Source organism: Drosophila sulfurigaster, chromosome 2R (assembly GCF_023558435.1).
Source record: "Drosophila sulfurigaster albostrigata strain 15112-1811.04 chromosome 2R, ASM2355843v2, whole genome shotgun sequence".
Taxonomy (NCBI): domain Eukaryota; kingdom Metazoa; phylum Arthropoda; class Insecta; order Diptera; family Drosophilidae; genus Drosophila; species Drosophila sulfurigaster.
In genome coordinates, this window is record NC_084882.1 from 9954929 (window position 1) to 9962403 (window position 7475).

The window sequence follows — 7475 nt, forward strand, 5'->3', positions numbered from 1 at the left end:
ACTTCCGGCAGCCATCGACCATTCTGTGTTCCACGTTGCCCGTTGTCCTTTTTCCGCTGTTGGCTATTCGCTGCTCGTTTGTCGGCGCCAAAGCTAAATATAATTTGACGCCAGTTGCCAAACACAGTATGGGGCAAATGTCAGAAATGAAGAACGCGTCGCATAAGAACTCAGCTTGCAGCTTGCAGCGCCCCATTGTCCAGTCACGTGTCACCTGCCGAAGCTTCAGTTTCAGCTTCAGCTGCCGCTGCAACTGTAAATGAAACAGAAGTTGTTGTTATGCTCGCTGGGTATCCGTTTCAACGTCAACGCTGTACAGAGCCGGAATTCAATTACTCGTGCACCATAAACCGATTAACTTATATAAATATTTATATCGCTGATATGCAGCCCACTATCCATGGCGCCCATTGCCTTTATGACCAGGGCGTGGCCACACGGACAGTTCAGTGTCCAGTGTGCTTTTGCATATGCAAACACTTTTACGAAAAACCAGAGCAACAAACAACAACAACAACAACGACAACAACAACAATGCAAATCAGTTGAGCAACTGAACAGTTGACTGCGGCAATAATTCCCATTTTCGCATTCGCATTTGCATTTGCATTTGTTGGCGTTTATGGTCCACTTAAGTGTTGTCATTCGCATCCTTGTACGGGGCGAGGATTTAATGATAACACGCTAGGTGTCATTTACAGACGACACGAGAGCAACATGCATGTGGGTGCGTCGCCTCGCTTTGCCTCGCCTCGAGTCAAATCTGGCTACTAAAGCCCTTGATGCTGCCCGACAACGAGACACAGAGAAAGACAACGACAACGAGAAGGGGTTAAGTTCACCCTTCTCTCCACTATCATACAATGCGATAAATAGTTCCTTAACAGCTGGCAGAGCAGAGGCAAAAGGCAATAGAGGAAACGACCTATAATTGTGATGTTCCTTGTCTGTTGTCTGTTGTGTGTTGTGTTCTGCTTCCATTTAGGTGTCAGAGCCTAGCTTAGCCTTTGGCCATAATGGAGAGTGGGCGCCGAAATTTGTGGCGAGACTTGTGGCCTGATTTATTGGCTTACATCGCACAAGTATTACGACGACGATATGTGTGTTTTCGGGGGTCGTCGACTGATGTCAACTGATGTCCTTAAGTTTGCAAGGATTAATGGGCAGTTAATGTGCACATTATACGAATCATTGAGAGCTTTGACAAGTGCCACACTCTGCTGCAATTTGTGGCCGAAATACTTATGTGATAAAACACATTACGCATTCTACAAATATTTTAAGGTTTTGCTTCACATTTAATTTGTGCTGTGCTGTGTGATGTGATTTAAATCTCAGAGGCCCCATTCACGCTTGTGCCTGAGCTGCAGCTGGCGCAACTTGCACTCCCAAGGCGGCGCTGCTGTTGAGCAATTTCCTTCGCTGGTGCAGGCGAGAGGCGAAGGCAACGCGCTGCAGTTGTGTCAGCTGTTGACGCAGCCACAGATGATTAGCCTGCAGCTGTCGGAGCTGGACGAGCACATCAGCATTAACATCGTTCTGGCACAGATCCACGGCTGTTGAATGCGCTTTCATCGAAACGAAACGGCAGCTGCTGAGGGTAAAGAAGACATAAGAAGAAGCGTGGCATAATTTATGCGAATGCGGATGCGGTGCAGGTTGCGGAGAAGCTTCTGTTGGATGCAAATGTGAATGAGGAAGCGGTTGTGAATGCGGTTGTGGATGTGCGGTTGTTCGACTTTCTTGTAAGCTGACAAACTTTCTCCTAATCGTGCAAGACTGTGCTTGACTCCTTGCTTCAAGTTTTTGTCTGCAAATTACGTATACGCAACGAGTGCTGCCCTCGTTCCAAAATGTTGATTTCACAGGATCTTTTTCTAGTTTTCTAGCTGATTGAGTTAAAAATTGAAAATTTGCCAGCATTTGGGCAAGTTTTTAGCTGCTGCTTAATGTCTTGGCTGGTTTGCTGAGCAATATTCACTGATGCGTTCATAAAATTTGCGTAACATGCCTTCGCATGGATTCGCTCTCCTCTTCTTCACTCTCTCTCTCTCTCTCGCTCTCTGCTCGTGCCTCAGCTACTTGAGGTGGCATAGACAAAATTGCTTTTACGCTTCAAGCTTCAGCCAAGCATAAAAATGTCTGCTCGACTGCTGGCGTTAGCTTCGTTGCCCCGCCTCCTGTCTTCTGGCTCCTGTCTCCCATCTCGCCCGTCTCCCCCCCGTCTTTCCCGCATTGTCTATCGCTCGTTGACGTTCGATTTCCAACTACGAGTATCGATTGATTTTGTATTCATTTTCTTTGTAGTTCAACTGGCAACTAGCAAATGGCAAACAGTAAAGGCAAACTGCACACACAGTGACGTGACACATTCTCTCCGTTTTTTTCTCCCCCAACCCATCTTTTTTTTGCACTTTTTTCTTGTCTCTATGTCGATTCACTTTTTCTTTGTTTGCTTTGCCCAAATTGCCCCTAATGTCGCCTTTGTGTGCCTCGAAAGCGTTTTGTACAATTGCAACAAGCAGTCAAAGTCGTTCAGCACTCAGAACAACAAGCGCAAACACAAACGCAAACGAAAAAAATTGTATTTTATAGAAGCATGCTTGAATTATTTTTAAATCGAGCTTTCTTGCTTTCCCACCTAATTGCTAGCAAATCCATTTAATTGGATCAGCTGCAAAAGCTTGAAACAAGGTGCAGATAAGACAACAAAATGCTCGCCACTTCACTTGGCATACACCAAGGCAACCTCGATAGCAAAAACTGCGGTTCAAACTTCCCGCGAATGCAGCGACATGTTGTGGTTGCGGGCACCAACCGTGCGTATACGTTATATTCCAGAGCACCGACATGTACATACATACGTGAATGTTCGAGTACGCGAATGTGTGTAAGTGCTCATGCGTTTCATGCTCGTGATGCTGAAATTTTCGACATGTTCTGCAGAAGCAAAAAGCATATCCGGCACCCCGAGACTCTAAAGACAACACACACACAGCGTGTTTCTGAGCCACGACTTGGGTGTTCATAAGTCGCCATTACCAATTCTTAATGCTTCTACATTTAGCTCTAGGTTTTGCTTTATATTCGCAGCTAATGGCGGAGGCCATATACCACTGTGGACTTGAATGAACACAGCGCAAAAAAAGGGTGTAAAATAAAAAATAAACAAATTGAAGTAAAAATAAGAGTTATTACTTTAGTGCTGTGACTGCATTATTAGCTTGCCAAATGTAGTTCAGTTAAAGCTCATTAAGAAATCTCTGATTCGCAGTTTAAAAAGATGCTGCAACAACCACTGTGAGGGAAACATAAAGCAAATGAGTATGCCGCGTCAAAGAGAAAAGTTATTTTTTAAGCTCGCAAATAAATTCTTAATTAACTGTATGTCAAAAGTTAAGCACAGCGTGATTCATAAATAACAACTGTGAATTAAATTCTTTATTCGTTTCCTCTTCGAAGCATATAAAAAAGAGTTATTACTTTATAAAAGTGCGTTTAACAAAGAAATTATTGCATCTTCAGCGTAGACTTAATTGCTGCGTTTGGCATTAAAGAAGTATATTCGTTTGTATACCCGCTACACATATGGTAGAAAGTCGGTATTGGAAATTTCTGTCGGCAGGAAATGTAAAAAACATGCAGATGCTTCTCTCTGTCCGTCTGGCTGTCTGTCCGTTCATATAAACACCTAGATCTTAGGGACTATGAGAGATAGAGGTATAATTTTTTTCAACAGCATTTGTGATGTTTGAAAGCAAATCATGCTTGTGTCAAAATTTTGCCACACCCTCTTACGCCCCCGTGAATCGAAAAAAAACAAATAACAAGATCATTTTTTTTTGGTAAGTTCAATCATAGCTACATTATTTATAATGTCTGAAAATTTGGTATATTTTGAGCTCTATGCTTAACTGAAGTACTATGTCGATATACTTAATATAGCCTTCGATATATTTCAGTATTCTTGCGATTTGTATAATATGATTATATTGAAAATAGGTACCGGGTATCTCACAGTCGAGCACACTAGCTTTCTTAATTGTTTCACAATAAGTTCACTCAATTAACATTCACGAGAAATAATATTTTATAGCAGACATGTTGAAACTGAAAATCAATTCGAATAAACGAATTTGCAACGCAACTCGAAAGGATTTTCAAATATATAAAATGCGTATCTCTGTCCTAATTTCTCGGTCTGCCATCAATGTGAAAGCAAAAGGTTTGCTTTCACTGTTTGAATAAGTTTACTCGGTCAATGCTCCAAAATAATCTTTTATAGTGTGCGCAGACATGATGGAATTTATAATGAACTAACGAGAGGTTATTGACATATGTATATCAAACATTTATAGAAGCCTTAATAGCTCCGTCTGCAGTAGTAGTAAAATGTTTGTTCAACATTTTAAATAAATTTAAATCGTCAGGATAAGATTAATCGATATGTACTTCATGCTGTTCAAAGTTGAAAATGCAGAAATGTTGGAATTTAAAATGAACAAAACTAAACGAACTCTTAACGAGTCTAACGAACGAGGTTGTTGACCACCACTAAAAGAACTTTTGCCTTATTTCAAAGCCATTACCTGAACATGGTCAGCATTGAATAGCATAAACTGAACAACTGAAAAAACCAACAGGCACATAATGAGGCAATCATCGCCTCACACTGATGATGAACGCAATCAATATGAACAAACTAATAAGTACGATTGGCGATGATTGAACATCAAGGATATTGCAGTGTGAAAGAGAAAATCAGTTTTAAACTCATCGATCATGCAGCTGTCAGAGAGTGAGAGTGTTTGTGTGTGTGTGTGTGTGTGTGTTAAATGCATTTGTGTCTGAAATATGCAGCAATTGGAAGCTTACCCCTTGGTACTGGAATGCTGTCGATAAATGCTTGAAAAATTGCTGTCAGAAAATGCTTGAGAGCGGGCGAGACTTTAGAAACTTTAAAAGCAACGCCAGCTGCATGTGAGTGAGGCTTTCGAAATGTGAGATTGCCTAATTGAAAACCTATGCCACTAAACTGTAAGCCTATCTCCCCTTCACCCCTCCTGGCTGGCACACTGTCAACTGTAGGCGCTGAGCCTGTGAGATGTGCGCCTCGCAATGGCAACTTAATTATTTCAGTGGCACGTCGCCGCCGGATGGTGAACTGCGAACTGCGAGTGGCGAATGGCGAGTGGCGAACGGCGAACGAAGACCGGCAACGGGTCGGATGGAGAATGCTGCTTAAGCCAAAACTCACGACAGCTGGCAAGAAGAGTAAATAAAGAAAATAAGAAAAACGATGAAAAACAGAGATATTTATATAATAAAAGACGAGCTGAAAAGAGCAAAGCAGCAGCAGAAGCTAGCGAAATAAACAAAAGTTTGCAGCATGCAGCAGCGTGAGTTGCAGCTGCTACTATCGCAGGCAATGCCACAGCAAACTGTGTGGATGCCACAGCCAGAGCTGTGCTGAGCTAGTGGGACATCGCGAGTCGAGTGCTATTGAAAATCTGTGTGGAAAGATAAAGTTGGCTTCGCAAACGGATTTAACTGCAAAACGAGCGAATAAAATAGGGCGGGGCTAAAAGCCGACAAAGAGAGCTGACAGAAGATGGAGAGTGTACGTGTGTGTCTGTGTGTGTGTGTTTGTCGGAGTGTGCGTGTGTGTGAGAGTTGACCCCATAAAAATGCAGCCGCTGCCTTGCTTCCCCTTAACTTCCGCTCGCCAACAACAGCAATTGGATAGTTGCACCGGAAACTTGCGGTATTATTCATGGACACGATTCATTACTAATATTAGTATTTTTTTGCTCAATTTAACGAAATTTGTTAAACAGAAATTCGACGCAAACTGTTTGACTTGAGCTAATTATATTTTGTTACTCTCGCTTATCTGACGCTGAGTTTCTTTCTTTTTCGAACTGGAAATGCATTTTTCGCACAACAAGTCATCAACAAAGTAATTTCATATTCATATGAGAAAAGTTTCATAGAACGAAAGTCAGCAGGTGAAAAAAGTCTGCCTACATCTTTCACATACTATTTTTTCCCATTTTCCAAAAACTAAATGAGACTCTATTTAACCCTTAGGCTGATGTTGGGTTAAATATTTCAAAATTCTATGATGTACTGCATAATTCATTGACATTAATGGAATGTATGTTTAGTAGTGTTGTGTAAACTTTGTTCAATTAACTGAATAAGTTCCGTTGTCCATTTTTGATCAATGCACTGATTTTGTTCCCAATATTGTTCATATGATGTTCATTTTGCCCACGTTCACTTTCGTTCATCGTTCATCGCTCGTTTTGTGTCGTTCATCGTTAAATAATGTTAAACCCTGTTTATAGTTTTCTAAGAATTTCATAGTCTTTGTTTATAAGTTTTATATATTTTTTCGCATTTGTACATACAATTTGAAAGGCACACAATAAATTTACACACCCCATTGAAATCAAATTTTAATACTGAAAACAAACAAATATAATAGTTGCCACATCCGTTTAAATAGCTTGACGATGGGTAAAGACAAAAAGTAGCCAAAGAACTGAAAATGGAACTAAAAATCAAAAGAAATCAAATGAACAAGAGCAGAAAATCAAAAGAGAACAAAAAGAAACTAGAAATTAAATGTAAAGTAAAGTGAACAAAAAAGAGCGATTAAGGTGAACTGGTTCAGTTCGTTTACTTCGTTCGTTTGTGAACATCTCTAATGTGTTTGATAAAGTTTGAATTCGCTGTAATAATTAATCCAACAATTTGAAAACCAATTCCAATTTTACGCTCTGATGTTATTAAGTAATTGACTGTTGGTCTGCGATGTTATTTATTTTGCGATATGCTGCTTGTTGTTACAATTAATAAATAGCAATAATTTAGTTTCAATATTAAACACGTATCGCGAGCACAGCAAATATAATTTGCTCGAAATAATTCAATATTTTTTTGCTTTATGAAAACATAATGTTTGCAATATTCATCAAAATGATAATTTGATAATTTGTTGCAATCTTTCTTTGTGCAGCAAATGCATCACAAATATTATTTTAATAAACTCGATAATATTGTTTATTTTGTAAAATTGTGGCATACGCCTGGGGGGTTAAATGACTTTGTTAAGAACTGCGAGGGAGTGAGAAAGTAATTTATATTTTCGCAAGTAAGTTAAAAAAAAAGCAGAGAATATGAGTAGCACAATTAACGCCTGCAACTTTAATTGCTTTTAAATGTGGTGCTGATGCTGCTGCTCCATGTACTAAGTGTGCAGTTGGGTGCTGGGGCGAGTTAAGTATCTAACGGATTCGTTTGTAGTTCGCATCTGGGGGGCGCCCAACGTTGGGCACCAACGTGACATGTCAACCGCAGGCGGCGGCTCAAAAGCGTAAGCAACATGACATACAGAGGAGACGCACACTCACACAAACACACACGCACAGAGATGTGAGTGTCTGAGCGCCTGAGTGCCTGCCTCAAAA